Below are 27,937 nucleotides of genomic sequence, written 5' to 3' on the forward strand. Positions count from 1 at the left end.
GCCAAAGACCTGAACAGACACCTCACCAATGGCCTATGCCAATGGCAAATAAGCATATATTCCACATCATATGTCATCAGGAAAATTTAAATTAAAATAATAATGAGATATTACTACATACTTATTACAATGGCCAAAATCCAGAACAATGACAACACCAAATGCTGACAAGGATGAGGAGCAAAAGAAATTGTCATATATTGCTGATGGGAATGCAAAATGGTACAGCCACTTTGGAAGACAGTGTCACAGTTTCTTACAAGACTAAACATGCTTTTACCATACAATCTAGCAATTTTACTCCTTGGCATTTATCCAACGTTTTTAAAAACATGTCCATACAAAAACCTGTACACAGATGTTTATAGCAGCTTTATTCATAATTGCCAAAACTTGGAAGCAACCAAGATGTCTTTCAGTAGGTAAATGGAAGGAAGAATTTAGTCCTTCCTGACTGACTGTTTGAGCTGAGTATTAACCTTCTCCACCATTGGTGCTCCTGGTTCTTAGGCTTTCCTGGGTCTCCAGCTTGCAGAGAGTAGATCATGGGACTTCTCAACCTTCAGAATTGTGTGAGCAGTTCCTTATAGTAAATCTCTTCATATATATACACACACACACACACACACACACACACACACACACACACACACAACGCAGGATGGGGACCCCTTCCAGGGCCTGAGAGTGGGCTCTTGTCTAACACTCAGAAATGAATTTTCCGAGGAGACACACATGCTGACAAAGCAAAAGACTTTATTGAGAAGGGGTGCCTGGGCCGAGAGCAAGAGGATAAGGGAACCCAGAAGGACTGCTCTGCCACGTGGCTCACAGTCTCATGGTTTATGGTAATGATGTTAGCTTTCTGATTGTCTCTGGCCAATCATCTTGCTCGTGCCCACATTTGGTCTGACTCAGGGTCCTGCTTTATTCTGGTTGTGTGCATGGATCTGTTTTGGGATGGAGAATGGGCATAATTTCAAAGTGATGCACCACTTATTGCTGGGAAGAGCAGAGCAAGGATTAAATTTTCTTATAGATATAAAATATGACTAAGAAGACTGATCTAACATTGGGTTGCCAGATTTAACAAATAAAGACACAAGATGCCCTGTTAACTTTGAACTTCATTTGTTTATCTGAAATGTAACTTTAACAGGTAATCTTGTATTTTATCCGACCATAGTCTAAGAACAATTTGAATGCCTTCTTTGTTTCCTACAACACATACACCTATATTACATTTTACTGTACCTCATTCACTATTAAAAACATACAATTCTGGCAATACTGACATGATTATCCACCTTAATGTGATAATGTAAATGTACATACTTGATATTTATTATTTTCAGCGGACACAACACTAAATCCTATGACCTCACTAGCGTGGAAGAATTGTGTTGATGATATAGTTGGAAATCAGACTATTTTTGAATTCCAATATATTTTCTATTTCAGAAAATTGGGAACATGTCTCTCCTGCATAGAAAATATATTATTGATAACATTTATAACAGTTTATAAGTACATTAGCATATTGTTTTTTTTATTTTATTGTGGTAAGAACACTAACATGAGCTTTATCTTCTACAGAGATTTTTAAGTAGAAGTTTGTTATCTATAGGCACAATATTATACAGCAGGTCCCTAGAACTTATTTACCTTGTATAACATAATTGAAACTTTATAGCCATTGATTAGCAAATCATTTTCCCCTCTATCCAGCCCCTGGAAACCACCAATATACTCTCTTCTTCTCTTGAGTTTGACTATTTTAGTTATGCCATATAAGTGGAATCATGCAGTATTTGTTCTTCTGTGACTGACATTTCATTTAGCATGATGTCCTCAAATTTCATCCATGTTCTTGCATATTGCAGGATTTCCTTCTTTTTTAGACTGAATAGTATTTCATCGTATGTACAGATCACATTTTTTTATCCATTCATCTGTCAAGGGACATTTAGGTTGTTTCCACATCTTGGCTATTGCAAATAGTGCTGCAATTAACATGGGAGTAATAATAACTCTTTAGCATTCTGATTTCAAATATTTTGGATAAATACCAAGAAGTAGAATTGCTGGATTATATGGTAGTTTTATTTTTAATTTTTTGAGGAACCTCTATACTGTTTTCCATTGTGACTGCATCATTTTGCATTTCCTTTAACAGTGTGCAAGGTTTTCAATTTCTCCACATCCTTAAAAACACTTACCTTTTTTTTTAATTGCCAAACATCCTAACAGGTGTGAGGTAATAGGTAGTATCTCATTGTGGTTTTGATTTGCATTTTCCAAAATAATATGAGATTGAGAATATTTTTGTATACCTTTTGGCCATTTATTTGTCTTATTTGGAGAGGTCTGCCCATTTTTTACTGGACATTTAATGTTTTTTATTATTATTATTATTGAGTTGTAGGAGTTTCTTATATATTTTGGAGATTAATGCCTTATCAGGTATATGGTTTGTGAATATTTTCTCCTATTATGTAGGTTACCTTTTCATTGTATTGATTGTTTCCTTTGCTGTGCATAAGTTTTCATCAAATGCTTTATAAGTTTTCACTATACAAGTCTTTCACTTTCTTAGTTAAGTTTACTCCTAAATATTTTATTCTTTTTGATGCTATTGTTTTCTTAATTTCCCTTTCTGATTTTTGTATGTTGATTTTGTATCCTGAAACTACTGAACTTATTAGTTGTAACTATTTTTGTAGGTTTTGTACATTTAGGATCATGATAGCTGCAAACAAGGAGAATGTTCTTTCTTCAAAATTTGGATTTCTCTTATTTATTTTTCCTTGCTAATTGCTCTGGCTAGAAATTTTACTACTCTGTTGCATTGAATTGGTAAGAGTTGGTGTCCTTGCCTTCTTTCTGATACTGGAGGGAAAACTTTCAGGTTTTTTTTTCCCCATTGAGCATAAATATTATTTTAAAAATTATAAGAGAGTCTAATAAGCTATATTCTTTTGGTCCTCACAATGATAGTATAATCACCACTCTAAATTTTAAGAAAACTAGTTCAGATATGTTAAATGACTTATAAAAGTAAATGGTGAATCCACAACTGAAATCAAAGCTTTCTGTTTGCTATTACAGCCTTCCATACTCTTAATGACTAGGGGATGACATTGGTGACCAAAAACTGAAAGAAATTTAGTATTTTAGACAAATATAATTAAGATAGGGAAAGGGAAAATGGAACTATGATTTTTCTCCCTTAGTATCTCTCTTCTGTACAATCTACTATACAGTGTTTCTAGTCTTCTATTAGGTACATTTGTGATGTCTCCAAATTACTGTTCCTTTGACAGTAAGAGCATTTTGACTGAGGAAGTGATCACAAATGGACTACTATATACCTATCTATCTATCATACTAAAAAGGAAAAAAATGTTGCTGTTTTAGCATGGAACTAGAAAAGAGAGATAAAAGAGAGAAGGTACAGAACATAAAATATCTTTATAACGTACCTTAATTTTTTGAAAACAGCAGAAAAAAACTGACATAATGACATATTTCTTTCAGTATTGCATCCTTCATACTCATACATGTAATGCCCTAATGCAAATGTTTCATAATGCATTGAACTAGTTTAAATAGTTCTAAATGTTTTAATCAATACATTCAATACAGGCTTTTTGTAGAAAGGAAATTTAGAAGGAAGAGAGACATTTAACTTAATCAGTAAAAGACCTTCATTTCCCCTCCAACAACCCTCCCCAGAAGTAACCAATAATAAAGTCTGATTTGTAAGCTTCCATATATTTTCAGTGCATAAACAAATAAATAGAAGGATAACTAGATAGAGCTACATGCATATATTTCAATATATATATAATATTGGTGTATATATATATATATATGCTTTTTACACAAGTGATATCATACTATATATTTTCTTTTGCAATGTTCTTTCATTCAACTATATGTGTTTAAGATATATACGACTTAGTATAGATGTCTATCTCATTTGTTTTAACATCTGCACATTATTTCACTGAATCTGTATAAATATCTCTCTGTATATCATATAGCTAATGAAATATATTCTTTCATTACAGCAGGACTGCATATAAATATTAAAATTACAAACAATAAAGAAAAGCAAAATGTGAAAAATAACTCACTTTCCAATCCCAAATTCACTCACAATTCCACTATGTGAAATTCCACCAGCTGGGTGTCCTAAAATTCAATTCTGACACTAACAAATTACCACAGACCCCACAGGTTAAGTGCTCAGTGCTCCTCCAACCTCATATACCAATAGCACATCCAGGTTATCACCTGTACTTTTGACTGATGGGGTATGAATTAAAGACTTCGATAACCCCCTTCTCAGATTCAATCATTTGCTAGAATGGTTCAAAGAACTCAGGAAAACATTTGTTTTTTACCAGTTTATTATATAACAAATGATATGATAAATGATATACATGAACAGCCAGATGGAGAGATACATATGGCAAGGTGTGGAAGTATCCCAAGTGCAGGATCTTCTGTCCCTTTACAGTTGGGGTGTGCCACCCTCCCAGTCCATAGATGTGCACACCAACCAAGAAGCTCTCCAAACTCCATACTTTGGGGAATTTTATGGAGGCTTCCTCATGTAGGTATGATCAATAATTATCTCAATCTCCAGGTCTTCTCCCTTTCCAGGAGAATGGGAGGTGGGGCTGAAAGTCCGAAGCATCTACTCATAGCTTAGTCCTTCTGGAGACCAATCCTCATCCTAAAGCTATCTAGCAGACTATCGAGTCACCTTGTTAGAACAAAAGACAGTCCTGTTACTGAGGAAATTCCAAGGAATTTAGGAACTGTGTCAGGAACCAGAGTCAAAGACCAACTATTAGAACAAAAGATACTCCTAGTGTTTTTGTCATTTAGGAAATTACAAGGGATTTGGAAGTTTTCTGTCAGTAATTGGAAGCAAAGACCAACATATCTATGTTCTATTATTTTACACATGTAGCTTTTTTCTTAAGATAATGCTTCTGTTTTTTCTGTAACATTCCGTTTTAAAGTCACATGTCCAATGGTAGGAAAAATAAACAAAACTTGACTATCTTATACTAGATTACTATATTTAACAGAGTTTTATTTTTTTATTAAGAAGTCTGATGAACTCTCTCTTGCTTGAGATAGCATAGGATAGCAATGATAGCAATTAACACTATGAGTTCTGAAGTGATACAACTTGAGGTGAAGTTTTGAGTTTAGTCCTTATATACTGTGCAATGATGATGTTACTCATTCTTTCAATGCTTAAGTTTTGTCATCTCTAAAAGAAAGATAATAATAGTTCCAATTTCATGAGTTGTTGGTAATAAATAAATTAATGCACATAGAAAAATTGGAACAGTAAATTACACAGTAAATGTCCAATAAATATTAGCTAGTATTTGAGAAGACAAGAAGATGATGATTTAGATTGAAGGACAGTTAAGGTGAGTTGTGCTGAGATGTTTTGAATGAAGAATATATATATATATATATATATACTGATTCCCATATATATTTTCTCCTTATCATATAAACACACATTTTTTCTTCTCTCAGAAAAGTTATAGCTTGCAACAGATATAGATCTTGAATCATGCTTAGCTTTATCTGCAAGAGTCTTCATATGTCTTGTCCAAAATAGAATTCATTTAATACTATCTAAAAAGGCCAGGGTTAATGTTAGAACCTCAAACATTTACAGTTCTACTTTTATGGGGTCAGCTTTTCACTGGTTCAGCTTCAAAAAAATATTAAATCAGAATTTGGAGCTTATTTCTATTAGCTTAAACCCCTCCTCCTTGTAATACATCCTATCACATGACCTCTGGTGTTCCTCCTTGCTATAATTGTCCACCATTCTCACATATACTCTCCTTCACTCACTGTGTCTTTTAACATCTAGCTCACCATCTTCTTTCTCAACACCACTCTTTATGTCATAATTCTTAGTGATTTTAACATTCATAAAAATGATCAATCCAACATTATGAATTGTAAATTCTTTACTTCCTCCCCTGCAATTACTTTTTCCTCCATCCATTTCAGCCTCATGTATGTATGGTCATAACCTTTTCTTTACCAATAATTACCACCTCCAAAATTTCAAGTTCAAACCTCCCACTCTTGGACATATAACTGCTATATTTTTCAGTTCAAGTCCTCTCTATTCTTGCACTTCTATAATTCTCCAGCCCTAATTGGACCTCTAATCAATTGACCTTACCAGATCTTCACTATCTCTTATTCTGGTCATATTTTTACATCCCTCTTTATCTAGCCTAGTTCCAAGGTTCATCATTCCAGTAACTCTCTTGTCCCTCTCAAACCTCTGGCCCCTTTATCTCTAAAAACATTCCTGAACAAACAACAACCTTCATGATCCAATATGCCACCTACTCACATCTGTACCTAAGCAGGTGAATAAGGCTAGGAAAAACAAACAAATTTGCTAACTTGTCTTACTTAAATATTTGACTACAAATGGTAAGTGAGTCTTTAGCACTTCCTGGTAAGTTTGTTAATCCTGCCTAGTCAATTTACGATGTCAATATCTGAAATAATTTCATATCTTCTCCTCTATCTTGGAACTTCCAATTCCCTTCCTTATCCTGTTTCAGCTGATGAAGTTACTGTTTTTTTCCACTGAGAAAAGAAAATTATCAGAAGAAAACTTCTTATTTTCTACGATGAAACTATCAACTTATAAACAACTATGAAAATACTCTTTTCTCCCTCTTGGTATAAGGGAAGAATTAGTCTTGCTTCTATTTTATTACTCCCCATTACACCTGAGCAATAGATCCCATCTTTTCTCTTCTACTCAAGGACTCTGCTTGTGTAATGATTTCTCTCTCTCTTGCATCATTAACTTCTCCACTACGTTGGCTCATTTCCAAATGCAAACTTGCTGTAATATTTTCATCTAAAATATAAAATCCTCGCACAGCCATAAATCTGCCACTCTCTACCGTTCTAATTCTCTGTTCCTCTTTAGAGTAAAAATATATATGCAGATAAATTGCTCAACTTACTGTCATCTTCATATAACAATTTTTTCCTCGGACCATTTCAATTAGACTTTTGTTTGTTTACTCTTCTGAAATTGAACTTGTTAGTACTTCTCTTGACAGGGATCTCTAATGTTGCCAAATGTATTGGCAAAGTCTTACCCTTCATCTTACAATGTGGCACAGAAGCACAGGACTTAAGTTTATCACCCCATCTCTTTTGAAAACCCATTTTCAACATCATGTTTACCATTCTTTTCTTCTATCTCACTGTCGTGATAACACAAACTGTTTTTTCCTGCTGACTTTACTTATTGTTCCTTTTTTAAAATTCTCTTCCCAAAGTCTAATTGTAGGAAGTCTCCAAGGCTTATTCCTGTTAAATCCTTAAGTGGCTGTATCTAGTCTCACGGCTGTAAATATGAATTATATGCTGAAGACTCCAAAACTGCTATCTCCAATTCACATCTCCATTCTGAACTACAGACTCACATATCTAACTCCTTAGTTGTCATCTCACTAGGATTTCTAACAGGCGTCTCTACCATAATAGATGAAAGATTAAATTCCAGATTACCACCAACTCTGAAACTTGCTTCTTTCTAGGCTTCCTCAGCTTGATAAATGGAATCAAGTTTCCATGAGAGTCATCTTTTTTTTTTTTACATCTTTATTGGAGTATAATTGCTTTACAATGGTGTGTTAGTTTCTGCTTTATAACGAAGTGAATCAGTTATACATATACATATGTTCCCATAACTCTTCCCTCTTGCATCTCCCTCCCTCCCACCCTCGCTACCGCACCCCTCTAGGTGGTCAAAAAACATGGGAGTCATCTTGATCCCTCTCTTTTCCTTACACTTCAAAATAATCTATCCACAAATTTTGTTAGTCCTGCTTTCAGAATATATACAAAGTATAACCTCTTCTCAAACTTCTGTAGATATGACTATAGGGCAAGCCACTCTTACAATTGACTCCTAATGGATCTAGTCCTGTCTTCCACAGTCTATATGCACATATTAGTCAGAGTACATTTTTATTAAATTATTTATTATTATGTAACTATAAATCCACAGACATTTCTAAGAAATTATACAAAGAGATTCCATGGACCCTATACCTATATTCCCTCAGTGTTAACATCTTACAAAACTATAATACAATATCATAACCAAGATATTGACATTGATGTAGTCATGAAACAGTACAGCTGAACAACCACAAGGATGCCTCCTGTTGCCATTTTTTTATCTACACTAAATTTTCTCTTACCCCTTCAATCCCTGGCAACCAATAATCTGCTCTACATTTCCATAATTTTGCCACTGAGAGACTGTTTAAAAGATGAAATCACACAGTATGTAAATTTTGGTATTGGCTCTTTTCACATAGCAAAATTCTTGGATATTTATCCTAGTTATTGTATGTATTGATAGTTTGTTCCTTTTTCTTTCTGAGTAGTATTCCATAGCATGGATGTACCACAATTTGTTTAACCATTCACCCGTTGAAGCACTTATGGATTGTTTCCTGGTAATGTCTAACATAAATAAAGCTTTTATAAACATTATGTACTGTTTTTTTGTGTTATATAAGTCTTTATTTTTTCTGGGGTAAATGTCCAGGAGTGCAAATACTCTGCCATATGGCTTGTTTTTATCCTCTTTCAGGGATTTTCACAATTCACGTTTTTTTATTTTGATAAAGTTCAATTTTTCAACTTTTCCTTTTTATGGGTCATGCTTTTTGGTATAAAGTCTAAAACATCTTTTTTTAGCTCTAGATCCCAAAATACTTTCTTCTATGTTTTTTAAATTTTATTTTTATTATAGTAGAATATACTTAAGATAAAATTCATTATTTTAGCCATCTTTAAGTGTATAGTTTAGTGTTATTAAGTACAGTCACATTGTTTGCAACCACCACCACCATTCATCTCCAGAACTTTTTTTATCCTTCCAAATGGAAACTCTACAATTTAAACAATAACTTTCCAATCTCCCACCTGCCTAAACCCTGCTAACTACCATTGTACTTTTTGTTTCTAAAAATTTGGCTACACTAGGTACCTCATATAAGTGTAATCATACAGTATTTTTCCTTTTGTAACTGACATTTTACTTTGCATAATGTTTTCAGGTTCCATCCATGTTGTAGAATGTATCAGAATTTTTTTTTAAGAGTGAGTAATATCCCATTGTATGCATATACCACATTTTCTTTATCCACTCATTGTCAATGGACCCTTAGGTTGCTTCTACAATTTGGCTATTGTGAATAACACTGTATGAACATGAGTGTACAAATATCAGTTTGAATCCCTGCTTTCAAATATGTTGGGTTTATACCCAGAAGTGGAATTGCTGGATCATATAGAAATTCTATTTTTAATTTTTGAAGAACTGTCAGTCTGTTTTTAGCAGCTGTACCATTTTACATTCATACTAAAAGTGCACAAGGATTCTGTTTTTTCTACATCCTTACCAACACTTGTTATTTTCTGATTTTTTATAATAGTCATCCTAATATGTATGTGATGGTTTCTCATTGTAGTTTTTGTTTTTCATTGTAGTTTTGATTTGCATTTTCTTAATTGTTAGTGATGTTGACCATCTTTTCATGTGCTTATTAACCATTTGTATATTGTCTTTGGAGAGATATTTATTCGAGTCTTTAATTTTAAAAATTGGTTTTATTTTTTTGTTGCTGTTGTTGAATTGTAGGAATTCCTTATATATTCTGGATATTAACCTTGTAACAGATATATAATATTTGCCAACATTTTCAACCATTTTATACATTTGCCTTTTAACTCTGTAGAGTGTGTCCTTTGACACAGAGAGGTTTACAATTTTGATGTAGTCCAACTTATCTATTTTTGCTTTTGTGCTCTGTTTTTTCATGTATTTTCAGACTCTTATTTTTGGTGTCTACATATTTAAGGTTTTTGTCTTTCTGGTGCATTGACCACTTTATCTTTAAGTAATACACTTCTTTATTTCTAGAAATTGTCTTTGATCTGAGGACTAATTTTGTGATATTAATATAGCCACTCCTTGTTTGGACCTGTTGAAATACTGGGGCTTGGTTGTAGTTTTTTCTTTGATGTTTGTATAGAGTAGGGTAGGATGTGTATTTCCAAAAACAGGTTTTCTGTTGTTATTCCACCCGGTTGCATGTCCAATGGATGGAGGACCAGGATTTTTTTAGAGCTTTTCTTGTCTGAACCTGCTGGTAATTCTGGGTTGGAGGCTTGTTCAGTGACCTGTTGGATATATTGTTAGCAATAAGAAAACATTTGGAATTCAACACCATGTCATTCCTCAAGTCCTGAGGTACCTAGGCTGTCCATCTTCTTTCCACATTTCAGTCTTCCTATGCTTGATTATAGTGTAGCTTCTAGAGGTTTCATTGAAATATAGAAGACCAGGGATGAACTGAGCTACTCCATCTTGGCAGAATCTGAATATCTGTTTTAAAAGCATAAGTAAAATGAATTTACTTCTTGGCTCAAGCTCAGCCAAGGGATCCCCACAAGAATTAGAAGAAAATCCAAAATCCTTGTAATGGCCTGTAAAATATACCATTGCCTTCAAGGATCTGTACAATTTTACAATTTTACTGATTTATCTGTCTCCATGGTCTTAATCACTACTTGTCATTATATTATATGTTTAGTATCTTCTCCCTCACTATAATTTCACTTTATGAAGTTAAGAACTATGTTATGTTCATAGATATACTCACAGAATCTAGAATATAATTGGAAATAATAAATATGTGTAAGTAACGAATAAATCAGCTCATTTATTTTTCTCTGAGAAACTGTCAGAGAAATGGTAGTCTAATTACTATTGGTTCATCTGCTCTATTTTGCTTTGAGAGCTATATTTAGCAATAAAGCTTTTCTTCTGCTCTTTCTAATTAGTACAAAATTATCTTTGATTCCTGGTATATTGTGGGCCAAACAATGATCACTAACCAAATATTAAACATGGTCAGTAGGAATTTTACCTCACATTTCTCTAATTAGAAAGAATATTAATATTTTCTAGGGAAATTCCCAACACACAAAGAACACAAAGGAAATATTGTTCTCTCCTTTCCTGATTTTCCAGTTATATAACTTAATTTAATTTTTGCATAAATTGTTTTACATGTTTATACACATTAATTCAAACATAGCACTCTATAGCAGTGATACTTTTTTTTTCTCCTTTCATTATCATCTCTATTTTTATCCAGGCTTGTCTAATAGCTTCTGAACCCTTCTCTGTGTTTGTTAGATATAAATAAGAATTTATTGAAAGGAAGAGACAAGAGGAACTTCTGTAGGTCAATATTTAATTTTGTGTTGATATCATTCCAAAAATAGTGGTTGACAACAGAAAGAAGAAATATAATCACCAGAGATATACATTTTATAATTACCTGCAGACTGCATGGCTGATCTTTCAGAGTTATTGTATTGTCACTGTTTTTTTGTAAAATATCTTAAAGTAGGTAATTCCTGTGGTGGTGATTCTTTGGAGAATGGATATAATCAGGTGGTGATAGTAAATGATCTCTTAGAAGTAGTATAGAATAAAAGTAGCAATTCTAGGTTAGTATTTATTATTATTAAACTGTATAATAGAACATCACAGCAATTATAACCTCTAACTTATGTTGCACAATAAATTTGTCATCTTATATCACCAAAGTACTTGACCCATATAAAGTCAGAAAATTCCATATGCAAGCTTTGGTTTTAAGTGAAAAAGGAAAAAAAAATCTTAACTACAAAAATGTGTAGCTTTAATTAAGTTTAAAAAATAGAAGTCATGGAGGTGTAAAATGCTTTTGACAAACATCCTTTAGTTGTTTTCATGTAGCTATTATCTCATTACATAGCTGCCTGTCTATGCATTTTAATGTACTAAAAAATTCTCTACTTTATTTCCGTCCAAATTGCTCAGCAGGAATTCACTAAATGTTTTACTTATGATGGATTTAAATAGCCTACAGAAAAATCTGTATGGAAGATTAGAGTGGATAATATTGCCTCTATTTCTTTAAGTGCCTGAAGTATCATAATGAATTGAAAATTAACAATTTAGCTACAGATGCTTTGAACTGCAGATACAGAGAACAACTGGAGAACTTGATAGAGTACCTTTAAATCTGCCAAGCTGCTGAAGGTATTCTTGAGGTAAAGATAAAAACATACATTTAAGTGCTGTCTAAAACTTCTTTCTAAAACAATAGGCTGAAAGACTAAATAAATCATACACAAAGGCAATGACAACTGGAATGCCACCATGCTAAGGACTTTGGCAAAGCCAATCCTAAGTGTTTAGCATATAAGAAATCTCCAGAAAGGTGGAATAAATTAGAACATATGGAAGAAAATATTCATTTTCTCATTCAAATGGAATTCAAGTATGATTTGCATTAGGGAAATAAGATTATGAATTGATAAAACTTCATGTTGATTCAAATTATATAGCCTTTCTTTTTCAGAAGCTTAGGTTGAAACATATAATTCCAAGAGAACCACTTAAATAATGCTTTTATTCTTTATAATGTGGAAAGATATCAGAAAAAAATCTTCCTTTTTTATTAATGATATAAATTTGTAACTTGATCAGACATTGAACCTAAACATATGAAATAGGATCATAGACATACCATATTTACAGTTATCATTTCTTGCCTTTAAACATACATTTATTTTTTTTCTTTATTTTCTTTAATAACACAGTTCAATAATGTAGCATATCATACAGTTTCATACAAAATATAATGGAACTATTAAAAGGCAATTTTCTGCCATTAAAGTTCTTGAAAAAACTAGAATTATTTACTAAATAGTAAAGGGATAATTCAGTTTCAATTAAAGTTTTATAGAAGTCTACTTAATAAGTATATATATATATATATATATATATACATATATACATATATATATATACACACACACAGAACAAAAATACTGAAAAAAAATACATTGTAATAAAAACAATTTACCTGTAGCAGATTCTGTGATGCGTCGCCAGATCTCATCTTGAGGATTAAAGGACTTTTTCCCAGGTTCTGACAGTGCTGCCAAATGATAGCTTTCTTCCAGAAATTGTTCTTGACTTTGAAAACTATCTTCCTCAAGAGCATGATTACTTTCCAGGGAAGTCTGTGTCCAATGATCAATGAGGAAGTACAAAAAACCAGTTTCCTCACCCAAACTTTGAACAACTCTGACAGGCCATCCCAGTTTCAGAGCTCCCTATGATATCACTTAAGACCTTTGTTGTAATTCCATCACAACACAGCTTTTCTCTCTTTCTACTCCTATTTTCTTCCCCTTTCTTCTAAAGTACTAAATCAGAGAATATTCTCTCATAAATTTCTGCACATTAATCTCAATTTCAAAGTCTGTTCACAAGGAACCCAACCAGCGACAGCTGCTACCAGGATTGTTCTGAGAAAACAGATGCTGAGATGAGATTCTGGAGTTGGATCATCCACCAGCTAGATCAGTGACAAACTTTTTCTTAAAGACACAGTTAGCAAATATGGCTTTGCAGGGCTTCCCTGGTGGCGCAGTGGTTGAGAGTCCACTTGCCAATGCAGGGGACATGGGTTCGTGCCCTGGTCCAGGAAGATCCCACAGGCCGTGGAGTGGCTAGGCCTGTGAGACATGGCCGCTGAGCCTGCACATCCAGAGCCTGTGCTCCACAGTGGGAGAGGCCACAACAGTGAGAGGCCCATGTACCGCAAAAAAATAAATAAATAAAATAAAATTTAAAAAATAAAAAATATATGGCTTTGCAGGCCATATAGTCACTGTAATAAATACTCGTCTGCTACAGTAGCTTGAAAGCAGTCATAGACAATACATAAATGAATGGGAGTGGCTATATTCTAACTAAACTTTTTTTTATTAAAACATGCAATCAGTCCATGAACTATAATTCACAGGCCCCTCAGATAAATGGAAATGAGAAACAAATCTCTATGGTATGTGGAGCATGAATAGACACTGATATAGTATAGCAAAGAGATTGTTACAACTTTCCCCAGGGCTGAATTGGGTAATATACTGGTAGAAGGACATATAGCAAAAAAATTGAATCAGGCATTTGAGAAAGGATAAAATAAAGAATATAATGGCCATGAAATTGTATGGCTGATATTAGGGGAAATGGTCCTTTTTAAGAGATAATGATACCAAAAATGGCATGCTAGGAAGATCCAAATTCTTATTTCCCCCCAGGAAACATTTAAAAACAACCATAAACCAGCTGAAATAACCTTATGAGAGCTCCGCAAAACAGTAAAAGTCTATAGCAAACAAATGAACACTTCATCAAGAAAAAGCCACATTAAAAATGACATGGAATTTCATGGTGTTTTTACTTGTTCTTGCTGTTCTCTCACAGCTTCTCCAGCACAGCTTGATCTTGGTCTGGAGGAGGAGGCATCTCAGTTCTCAATTTCCTCTCAGGAACCAAAAGGAGCAGAACAGTTCTTATTTGCAACATTCTAACTTTTCTAGTGGCTAGCCTGAAAGACTGTTCTTTGTCTTGCTTAAGTCAGAACTCAGTTGGGAAAAAGTGGTAGCCACAGCTTGTGAAATCTTCAGCTTATGAGACTACAGACCTCCAGACATGTAGGGCAAGATATTATAGGTAGTGATATAGAAGAGATCATCTAATACATTTCTCTGTGTATGACTCAGAGAAATAAAGACATTAAAAGCAACTGTATTAAAGCAGCAGGAGAATTGAGAAAGCCACACATGGACCCAGGCAAGATGCATGTTGAGGAAAGACCTGAGAAGACTTAGATTTTACATCAGGCTAATCCTTAAGCTCAAAAAAAAAAAAAGAAAAGAAAAGAAAAGAAAAGAAAAGGAAAATTCCCAGCTAAACAATAAAGGACTACCCCAGTCCAAAGGCAGTCTGCAAAAGCTGGGAGAGATGATTTTTTCAAATGTCCAATTAAAAAAAAAAAGTCAAAGGCATGCAAAGAAACAGGAAAACATGGTCAAAACAATGGAACAAAATAAATTGGCAGAAAACATCCCTGAGAAAGCACAGACATTAGACACACTAGACAATGATTTTAAAAGAATTATCTTAAATTTGCTCAAAGAGCTAAAAGAAAACACAGGCAAAGAGCTAAAGTAAATCAGGATACTAATAAATGAAGAAAATAATGATATAAACAAAGAGATAGAAATTATAAAAGGAACCAAACAGTTTATGGAGCTAAAAAATATAATAAATGAACTGATAAATTCACTAGAGGGGTTCAGCTGCAGACTTGAGCAGGCAAAAGAAAAAAAAGTAAGTGAATTTGAAGACAGGCCATTTGAAATTATCGAGTCCAAAGAACAAAGAATAAATAAACAGAGGCTTTGGGACTTATAGAACATAATCATGCAGACAAATATATGCATGGTGGGAGTCCCAGGAGAAGAGAGAGGGAAGGGGCATAGAGGTTATTTGAAGAAATAATGACAAAAACTTCCCAAATTTGATAAAAGATATGAATATGAGTTTACATTTGCAAGAAGCTCAACAAGCTCCAAGTACGATATACTGAAAGAGACAATTCAACATAGTATTGGAAGCTCTAGCCAGAGAAAGTATGCAAGAAAGAGAAATTAAAGGCACCTAAGGTAGAAAGGAAGAAGTAAAATTATCTCTATTCACATATGACATGATCTTACTTAAAAAAAAAAAACCTTAGATACTCCACAAAATACTGTTAGAGCTATAATACAAATTCATTGAAGTTGCAGAATACAAAATCAACATGAAAAAATCATTTGTGTTTGTATACACTAACAATGAACAATCCAAAAAGGAAATTAAGAAAATAATTCCATTTAAAATACCATCAAAAATAATAAAACTCTTAGGGATAAACTTAACCAATTAGGTGAATACCCTGACACTGAAAACAGGAAAATGTTGCTAAAAGAAATTAAAGAAGGCACCAACAAATGGAAAGACATCCTGTGTTCACAGTGGTGTGTTTATAAATAGGAAGAGTTCATATTGAGATGTCAATACTATCCAAAGTGTTCTATTAATTCAACAAACTCCCTATTAAAATCCCAATAATATTTTTCACAGAAATAAAAACAAACATCCTAAGATTCATATGAAACCTCAGGTGATCCTGAATAACTAAAAAAGAGAAGACAAAGTTGCAGGACTCACACTTCTTGATTTCAAAAGTTACTACAACCTATTGTAATCAAAATTGTGTTGTATGTATGTAAAGATAGACATGTAAATCAATAAAATAGAATAGAAACCCAGAAATAAATTTTGCAGATATGGCCAAATCACCTCCAACAAGGGTGCCAAAACCAGTTAATGGAGAGATGAAAATATTTTTAACAAAGCACTATGGGAATAATGGATATCCAGATGCAAAATGAATTTGGACCCTTACCTTACATCAGGTACAAAAACATAACTCAAAATGGACAAAAGACCTAAACATAAGAGCTAAAACTATAAAACTTTTAGAAGAAAACATAGGGGAAAAGTTTTATGACATTGGATTTGAAAATGGTTTCTTGGATATGACACCAAAAGCATAGGCAATAAAAGAAAAAATAGATAATTGGACATTATCAAAATAAAAAGATTTGGTACATCAAAGAATACTATCAAGAAAGTGAAAAGGCAACCCACATAATGGGAGACAATATTTGTAAAGTATATATCTTATCAGAGGATTAATTTCCAGAATAAAGATATCATTCAATTCAACAACAATTAAAATAAAAAACAAAACAATTAACAGTGGGCAAAGGACTTGAATAGACCTTTCCACAGAGAAGATATACTAATGGCAAAAAAGCACCTGAAAAAATATTTAACATCACTAATTATATTACTTAGCTTGGGCTGACATAAAGAAATACCACAGACTGGATATCTTAAAGAATAGAAATTTATTTTCACACAGTTCTGGATGCTGGGAATTTTAAGATCAAGATACCAGTAGTTTTTTTTTTTTTTTTTTTTTTTGGTGAGAGCTCTCTTCCTAGCTTGTAGACCACCACCTTCTCATTATGTCTTCACATGATGGAGAGAGAACTTTGATGTTTCTTCCTCTTCTTACAAGAGTATCAGCTGTATTGGATTAGGGCCCTACATTTATGACTTTATTTTACCTTAATGACTTCCATAAAGGTCCTATCTCTATATACAGCCACATTTCTTGGGGTTAGGACTTAAACATACAAATTTTGGAGGAACACAAACATTCAATACATAACACTAATTGTTAGAAAATTTAAATCAAACCAAAATGAGATACTACTCCATACACTTTAAGGTAAATTAAATAAAATGAAAGCATAAAACAAAAAGTGTTGATGAGGATGTAAAGAAACTCAAACCCTTATGCACTGCTGGTGGGATTGTAAATGGTGCAGCTGCTGTGGAAAACAGTATGGAGGTTCCTCAAAATTTAAACATAAAATTACCATATGATCCAACAATTCCACACCAAGGAGTGGAGTCTATTTCCACTGTTCGTGAATCTGAGATGGTCCTTTAGCCTATTTTGAACAACAGAAATGGCTCTGAATTGACTCTATTTAACTTCCAAGGTGTACCTTAAAATTTCTACAGCTTCTACCACTGCTTCTTGGAACACTCCTTGAAGATCGTGTGCCATGCTGTGAGAAAGCCCTAGTAACTACATGGAAAAGACCCACATACAGGAGAACCAAGATCCTGGGCTGACAGACCTACCTGACATCCATGTAACTGTGGCCATTTTGAAATGCCCAACTCTACTGTCACCTCAGATAATACCTCACGAAGCAGAAAAATGCTGTTTTAACACATAGAATCATTCAAAATCACAAATGAGTTGTTGCTTTAAGTCACTAAGATGTGGGCTGCTTTGCTACACCAAAATAGATAACTGATGTTGTTATTAAACAACACATTTTTCATTGAAAGACTCCAACATTTTCTGACTCCAACAGATACAAAGACAGACAAGAAGCTGGGTTAATGACAGGGTGGACTGTAATCCTAAACTTCTTAGGAAAGAATAATGGTGGTCCAGATTTAGATGATGCTCCTGTAGTTTGGCTGTAATTTCTATTGTCAAAATCAGCAGCAGTGATGCTCAGTAACTACAAAAGTAAAGGAAAAGTCACCAAAACTCATTCCTTTTTAATGTATTTGAAAGTTATGGTAAAAAAACAGAAAATTGAATCCAAGTATTTACAAGCCAAGTAAAAACCTCTGCAAAAACCTTTTTCAATGTCTTGCCAACAGTTTCAATTGGAAATTTGGAAGGATTAAAGACAGTTCATTCTCTAGTCTCGTATATACCAAGGACTCTTCAGCAGAGCTTAATAAAGCCAATAAAAGTTGTTTGATGTAGTTTTATAGTTCTTAACAGTAAAGATTAACATTAAAGAGTCAAATCATTTAATTTATGAGTGTAGAATGAACACAAGTGAAAAGACATTGCTCATATTTTTACAGACCTGGGAATGCATATTGAATGCAGATTGTAAGGCTGCAGATTAGGCCTCATTTATTACACATCTATAAGCTCTAGGGTTTCTGAAAGGACAGAAGTGATAATGCTTTGGGGAGCTAAGTAGCAGTCAAAATTCATTTACACTTAAAAAGACCATTTCATCTGAGGACCTCCATGTTTTTCTTAACACTAGGGGTTGAAATATCTTAAAAATCTGGCACAGAGCTTCTATATTGGAAACTCAGAAAATAGTAAAAAGAAATATCTTTTATATTGATGAAACTTGTCAGTTCTTTGTACATCTTCCTTCCTTTAATTCCTACTGCTACTATTTTAGTTTAAGTCATATTGGACTAATTCCTAGTCTATAACAGTAACCTAACTGCTTTCTGTATGTTTCATCTTGCCTCTATCCAATTACTTCTGAAAACTACTGCCAGAGTGCTTTTCTAACGCTTCTTTTACCATTTTATGCCTCTGCTCATAGACTTGTCATTGCTCCTATAGAATATAGTTAAAATGTCCTGGTTTGGTACTCAAGACTCCAATACCTTACTGCAAACTACCTTCTCAAATTTATTTAGCTTTACACATAAAGTGTCTTTTATATTTCTTTATATAAACTCAGATCTAGCAAAATTAATATAAATTTTCTGTAATAACAATAATTATTTTATCCTGTTGAAACAAATTTCCTTATTTTTCTCCTACCTATAACTTTCTCCCTAGTCTTCTAATAATCAACATTAAACTCAGTATTTTTATGATCCACTCAAATGTAGGTGCCTTTTCCTCAGAACAATGCAATTTCTCTATTCTCTGAACTTCCCTAGTACTTATTGTCACTATTAAACCTATAGCTATTTTTCCGTCACTTGCACATTTTGAGTATTCCTATTAGGTTTCAAGTATGTAACGTGGGTCTGTTTCCCATTGCCCAACATAATGTTTTACATGCAATAAGAAATTAATAAAATGTGTTGGATGTCCTCTAAAAGTTCTCTTCTTACCATTCCCAGCCTAGCCTTACGGCTAGCACGCTTTCTAAGGTCTTCTTACCATAGGTTTTAGGACTAAAGAAAGGAATATAGTGTAGATTTGAAAAATGAAATCATGTTGTTTGTTTTTCTTTTCTTTCTACATTGAACTTAAGGTGTAAATTTCTATCTAACACTTTCTGTAATTCATTCCAATCTTAAATTTTAAAAATTTAAAAATTTGGGGCCTCCCTTCATTTTGTTTAAGAACATCAGTTACTCGCATTTTGAGTGTGAATATGCAAGTTTCTGGATTCCATCAGGAAAAATATTCAACAAAATTTTAAGAAAAAGTAATGTAGAAATATAATATTTGCTTTCATCTTGTCTTTATTGTCAGCTTATAATTTATTTCTGTCAAAAGTATATACTAACAAAAGCTTTCAAAATCAGGCAAAAAGGATTCTCAGACACAAAGATGAGCAAACACTCAGGAATTACCAGACTATTGTGTAAGACAAGCATCAAACTCAACAAACAGAATGGCCAGAATAATTTATATGGAGTCAAGAAACTCAATAAAATAAATACAATAAGACATAAGAATAAATGTTATTAATATTCTCAGATGTAAGTTAGTCTTGGTAGAATTTATAATAGTACTTATCTTTAGGTAGATGGGTATTGAATAGGAAGGAGCACCAGGAAGAATTCTGTGTTACTGGAAATGCTAAGGTGGAAATCATACCTTAAATTAGGTTGTGATTATTTAACAAGCTGTGCAGTTAAGATGTGTTCTTTTGCACGATTTACTGTACATATGTATTACTTCACTAAAATGTAAAGGGGAAGAAATTTCCTGCAGATCTTAAAAATAACATGTAATAGTTAAAATAAAGATTTTGGAAGATGGGTTACATAGCATAGTAGATACTGCTGAAAAATAATTAGCTGAAAATCTGAGCCAAGTGATTTTTCTGATTGCAGTTTAAAAGAAAAAAGACACATATAATAAAAGTCAAACCATATTAAGGTACTCAAACATTATATTTCCAACATAAATTTATGTTTTCCATTTGAGCAAATTTCTCTCTGACATCACATTTAAATTTTCTTAATATACCTCCTGTGACTCAGATATAGTATTCAGGGGTTACAAAAACAAAAACAAAAAAAACAGATCTGTACTTGGAGAAGACTGACAAGTATATAAGTATAATTGTTACAGGTACTATAATAAAAGGACACATATAGGTTTCAGAGTGACATACAGGATAGTTATCAGTGCTATCTAGGTGAGTCAAGAAAAGGTTTTATAGAGAGGCTAACCTTTGTTTTTGCTTATACTCTGTCCTCTATTTCAAATGATAACTCTTTTCTATCTAACTCAGGTCCTACCTCCTTCATAAGATCTTTTATATTGGGGTGATTAAATTGGAACACATATAGAGATCATAAAAATATTATAATTTAAGCTAAAAAATCTTGTTTCTGGATCACTGAAAAATTATAATCTTGAATCTAGTTTTAACACAAAGATAGAAAATAGCATAAACACAGATATTGATTCCCTGGATACTAGTCATTCACCACAGGGAAAAACAATTGCTGGAGTCAGTTTGTTAATATTTTTGAGGATTTTTGCCTCTATGTTCATTAGTGATATTGGCCTCTAATTTTTTTTTTATTTGTGACATTTTTGTCCAGTTTTGGTATCAGGGTTATGATGACCTCTTAGAATGAGTTCAGAAGTGTTCCTTCCTCTGCAATATTTTAGAATAGTTTGAGATGCATACTTTATTAAAATAGAAAAAGGAAAAAAAAATAAAGCAGTCTGTGCAAGTTCCCATTTGTTTTCTTGATGTAGGAGCATGTTTTAGAGTATGGCAGATAAACCTCAGAAGAATTTAGCTTAGGTCTTGGAATACATCTTGGCATCAAAAATGGTGGCTATTTTTGTTATTAAAAATGCCTTAATTGCTATAAATACTATGGAATTGAGGAGAACAATCCAAGGTGGGTTTATTTAAGTTAGGTTTCTGAGGAGCATAGTACCAGTAACATTAGATTGAGAGTGGAGTAAAAAGGGGCAGGAGTTAAAAGAGGGAAGTTGAGTAATAATACTGGAAGATATCAAAGACTAACTTCATCATGTTACAATTACATTTTTTCCCCAAAGACACTGATTATATCATAACTTTAAACAGAGAATGTCACATTCCACCTAGGTGCCTCTTCTCTCCACAACTGCCTCCTCATTGTGTGCTGCCGAGATTTTATCATAAACTTTTCCCTTGCTACACTAAACACTCTTCATGTCACAAAACAGCAATGGCTTGTCTTATGGAAATCTCCATATTTCTTAGTGTTTATTTGGCAAAGCCACTGAGAAAGCAATTCTGTTTTAGACAAGGTATTTTGGACCAATGGTTGTCAAAATTGACTACACAGCAGAATCTCCTGGAGAAATTATTTTAAAATAGAGATTTGGATTTTCTACCCCAGTATCATTAAATCCAAGAGTTGAGAATTGAACCTGGAGATTTATGTTTTGTATTATCTCTTTAAGGATTATAAGCAGCCATTCTACTATAGTCTACACAGTTTAGAACACATAGACATCATATGAATTTAGAACATATAAACATCGAAAATATTATTTACCAGGATCATTTGTATTTGCGTGCATTTGTAAGATCATTTAGACAGCTAGCTAAGCCTTGAAGGACTGGTCAATTCTATGGTGAACTATAAATGCTGCACTGGTGGAAGAAGGAGAAAGATATGCCATGTCTTAGAGGATGGGGTACTGCTGTGCAAGTGAGATGACATAGTTAAGGAAGTTAGATAGCAGTATGAGGGCACTGGGTACCTGGGAAAAATGCATAGCTTACAGTAGACTACATAGCAGGATCTCACAGGGAAGGATCTGTTTACTTTGCATCAGCCACCATATAGCTTGGAGAAAGTCCACACATAAATGCCTTGGCAGATTCTGCTAAAGGTTGCTGCTAAATTTTGAGTGAATATGAAAAGCCAAAATATTTTAGTTATCACATAAACATCACTTGGTGTTTCTAGAACACCATTTTTTTCCAATCTGCTTAAGCACATATGTTCTCACTTAGGTCTCACAATAATCTAGTGAGAAAAACGTATCAATAGTATTGTTTCTCAAATAAAGAGCCTCCCAGAAAAGAGCCTGGAAAGTGTTAGTGATCTGCTCAATGTCACAGAACTCAGTCACTGAGAGGTTGACCTGAGATAGAACCTGGGCATTATAAACTGCATGTCCCATATACTATCTTGAATGCAGTGGGGAAAATAAATTCCATTGTTCCTGCCACCCTATTTATTTATTTATTTATTTTAACATCTTTATTGGAGTATAATTGCTTTACAATGGTGTGTTAGTTTCTGCTTTATAACAAAGTAAGTCAGTTATACATATACATATGTTCCGATATCTCTTCCCTCTTGTGTCTCCCTCCCTCCCACCCTCCCTATCCCACCGCTCTAGGTGGTTCAGTGGTAGAATTCTTGCCTGCCACCCTATTTATGCTTGTACTTTTTTTTTCTCTAATGGAATGTCTCTCTATTTGGAAAATAAAAGGATTTTTATCAAATCAGATAACTTTAGAACTAGCGAATAAGACAAATTCCTTCATTTGACATGGCTCCTGAATTTTTTTAATATATTTTATCATAAAGACAGATGACATCGTTATATCTTCACTAGTTGTTTCTATTAACCTTCTCTTAACCTTCCTCTAGTGAAGTAATGCCACTCTGCTATTTTGTTGGCTTTAGATTTTCTATTAAATTTTGCAAGTGTTTTCTGGGTATATGTATCAATAAATAACCAGAGGAGGTAATAATTCTATATATGAGGCATTATGATAAGCTTTAGGTGAAAGTTTGGGGTACTTATACACAAAACCAGAAATAACAGTGTGTGGCTCTCTCCCTTGGCTGACTGGATCTTCAGGTTGATAGAAATTTGGATTTTCTAAACAGTCTCTGTGTTAGATGAAATACAAGGGACTCTTTGGCATGCATATGTAGATGAGACATTATCTTGCCTTAGATATCAGGTTAAGCATCACTTCCTCATAAGAGATTGAATTTTTAAGGGAATATGTACTCCTCTATTAAAATATTCATGTAACAATAATTATGCTTTGCATATTGATTTACAAAGGTGCATAGCACAGTGATCACAGTTCTATCCCTAAACAAAAATTATTTTCACTTGATAAAAACAGCTCATGTTTGCCATTGCACAATAAATATAAATGTTGTAAAGAATAACTCTCGTTGATATGTTTTTTAAAAAGGGATTTTTCTCTAATGACACTGTCATGTATCCTTACTAGGTTGCCTGATCTCACTCTATGCTCTATTACCCACTCATACATAATTGTTGGATATAACGTAGTAAAGATGATACTAAAAAGGAATTCAGGAAACTAGAGTTTTGACTAAGATATTGTGACTATGTGTCATCCAAAGTTTACATATTTTCTCTGATGCAGAATCTGTTCAACTGTAGTGTCATGGCATGAAGCTGACAAGTGCTCAGATTTTTCTGAACTTTGTTGTTCAACGTTTTACAATTTGAGAAACTGTGTTCTAGGGTAGCCTTTGCTACAAAGTTTAAATTTGAGAAAAACAAGTTCTTCTTTATTCCATTGAGAACCATTGTTAAATGGCATCAGAAAAGAGTGACCATCAGCTACCTGTATGCACTAAGATATCACTTGGGATGTTTTTTTCTCTGATCCAGGTTATTAAGGAACCAGATTACACTTTGATAAAAATGTTGTCAATAGTATTTCAAGCTATAAAGGAGGTTTCCATGTGTAGGTCACCCCTTTGTTCTTACTAAATGCATGTCAAATCTAATGCAACTTGCCTGTTAACTAAGCCTCAGAAATGTTGGCCTATATACTATTACTTTCATAAGCTATTTTTTCACCAAAGAAAGCTGTCTAACCCTGGTTCCACAGCTGTCTAACCCTGGTTCCACTGCTGTCTAACTCTGTCGTTTCTCCTCTCTTGGCATTCCACTTGTGTTTTGTTTTCCTTTGATTTTCTGAAGTGCTTTATTTTTTACATGTTTGCATTCTATTGGGGGCCCCAGAAGGCCAAACAGCATTCCAGGACAATGAAAGATAACATGTTAGCAAAAAAAAAAATAAAATAAAAACACTAAAAGTAAGAGATAATTATGGACTTTGCAATCTACCAGTAAGTCTGCAAACAATATACAGATTGCTGCCAACTCATAAATAAGATCAATCTCAAGTAATCACCACCTATCAAACCACCTGATATTCCATATTTGGAAAATTAATGCCTTTGGATAGTAGGTTCTTCATATTTAAACTGTTTTTTATTAAAATAAAATGTTTCTGGGAGTAGAGATATTTTGATTCTTTATTGCCTTATACAGTATCATGAATTACTAAACTATTCATTTGAAAGCAAAACTCTTTAAAAATAAAAGAGGATTAGCACTTAAAGATGAAATAGAGGTTATCACAGAAGAGTGGCTTCTGGGTAGTCCTGCTTTCATGATCTCATTTCTGTAAAATATTTTAGAAGTTCTTTTATGTTCATAACTCTGATTTAGAGTTTTCCATAACCTGACAGGCAATATTTTATAATCTTTGACAGTAAAAATCAGAAAAGAAGTGCATCTACAGAAATGGCTTGAGGTTGTATAACTACTGCGGTGCTGCCTAAATAATGACTCTTGTGCCAATAAATCAGTCACATGCCATATTTACTTTCTGTTGGGAAATAAGCTTACCCATAATGATATCTGGTAACACAACTTCTTATAACCACTGTCATTGTAATTCAATTTGCTGAGCTGTACATGTGAGAGGGGATCAACATGCATTCATTCAGTCATTTATTCCACATTGAGAGCTTATGATATACCTAGATGCTGAGGTAAAAATGATAAACAAAATAGACATGGTCCTGCCTTTTGGAGCTTACAATTTAACAAAGAAAGATATTAAACAATTAGAAATGTGATCAATGCTATAAGAATGAATTTATCACGCATTCACTTACACATCCATTTAGTAAACATTTACTAAACATCTATATGTATATGCACTATATTTGGTGCTTGGGATACAAATACTAATAAAATGCAGTTATTTCTGTTAAGGAGTTTATATTCTGTTTTCCAGTGGTTTAGGCAAGTAGAGACACTATTGCAATACAGTGCATTGTACCTATTGCTACGGAAGCACCTGGAGTGTCATACATGTAACTCAGACTGAAGAGTGGAAAGATTATGAAGTGAAGCTTCATGGAAGAAGCAACATATAAGGTGAGTTAGAAGTGAGAAGTAAATAATGGAAAGAAGTGGAGACAGCTCAACAACCGAACAGGAAGAAGTGGGGACAGCTCAACAACCAAACAGGAAGAAAATGAACACTTGCAAGTTAATCCAATGTAATAGGAAAAACAACTTAACTACCACGTTCCAGCTATTGCTAGAAAGTTATAATTAAGAAACAAGTGGGTAAATGACAATCTTTTATAGCTCTAAATCATATGCAATCCATTAACCTATGATGTATCACTGTAAGAAACACAAAACAAAACCAAATATCAGAACTACAGCATGAACAATACAAACAGTATCCAGATTTCGTAACAGGCTAATATGAGAAAGCATTCACATTCTAAACTAGTCTTTTCAGTCATATATATGCAAATTAAATGTCATTAGCCTTGAACTGTACATTTAAAAATAGTTAAGATGGTAAATTTTATGTTATGAATATTTTATCAGAAAAAGAAAAAAAGAAAAACAGTCAATCCCACTAAGACTTAGATCTTGGGTCTAAACTTTGATTTGCTTTGTAACTTCAAACAAGTCCTTTAATCTTTCTAAATCTCATATTTTTCTCTCTGTAAAATGAAGTTAACTACTGTACCTCTCTACCTCACCTAGCTGTGACTGATATGAAAATGCTTTGTGATTTTTGCAAGAAAGGCACTATGCAAATCCAAGGCCATATTATCATCTGAGATATAAAAATCTATCATGCTTAATATTGTATAATACACTTTGGCTTAATGATTATATTTGATCTATTCTTATTTTCACAATGAATTGTTTGCATGCATGTTGTAATCTTATACAATCTAAAATAAAAATGCAAACCTCTAATACAAAAACAAGCAAAAGATAAAATATCCTAGGCATATGTGAAACTTTATTCAGGTGAAGTTTCTACATTTGAACAGCTGCTTTCTTATTTGTTATCACCTCATCATTAAGTGTACCAATAATTAAATTGGATTCACTTTTTAAAGTCTCATGATTTAGTAAGCATGGACATTAAAGAACTATTTTATACAATACTAAACCCCAGGATTGTTATCCTTAAGAGCATTCGGTTTATTCCCCTACACTTGACAATTTTTCTAATCTTCCTACATTCATAACAGTATCAATTCTATTTGTGTGTGGGAAATTAAATAAAAAGCATGACCATACAAAATGCATGGTCTATTTATTATGATAATGACCTATTGATATTATATCTGTGTCCATTTTCCCAAGAGAAATCAAAGGCAAGAAGTTAGTTGTTATGATATAATGACCAATGGTCATTATGTACTTATAATTAAAAACATAAATCTAAATTTTGCTAACATTTCAATTTTTATGAGTTTTTACTTTGAAACAATATATTTAATTGGAAGCAGCTATACAGCTTTTTAGGGACTGAGGATTTCTAGGAATGATTGCCTAAGTCAAGAAATTATGGTGTCTGAGGATCCTAAGTGTGCCAGGATCTTGGCAATGTCAGGATCTTGAGATCCACTTAATCTATGAAAGATACTTTAAGCACATTTTATAAAGCAACACCAAGAAAAGAAAGCAATAAAAGAAAAATATGAAAACAAGAAAGTCAAAGATGTGTGGAAAACGTGCAAATCAGAGAATGAAGAGACCAGAAGAAACAAGGAATACTCAAGAGAAAATACAAGGCAAACCTGGAAAACAGGCTGGAATTCAGTGTTTCTAATCAATGTTATTTATTCAAGCAATGATTACCCTCTTCTAATAGAGTCTTTTATTTTTAATATAGAAAGAGTTGCATACATGACAAATATAACTATAATGCTGTTAAAAGCAGTATTCAATATCAAGAGATTATATAAATATATCTGAAGCTGTTTTCCAAATAGTCCTCAAATTCTGATTATTAGGGTCCAATCGAAGTCTTGAAGGTGTAGACTGATTTCAAATTGATAACATTTTTATATGCCCTTACATTTTACTAAAAACAATTGCCCAAACCTCCTTTAACTGGTTACCAAGTTAATTTATCAAACCTCACTTTTATTCTCAGTGTTAAGCTACACACAGAAGGTGCTTCACAT

Source organism: Grampus griseus (assembly GCF_964374135.1).
Source record: "Grampus griseus genome assembly, chromosome: X".
NCBI lineage: Eukaryota > Metazoa > Chordata > Mammalia > Artiodactyla > Delphinidae > Grampus > Grampus griseus.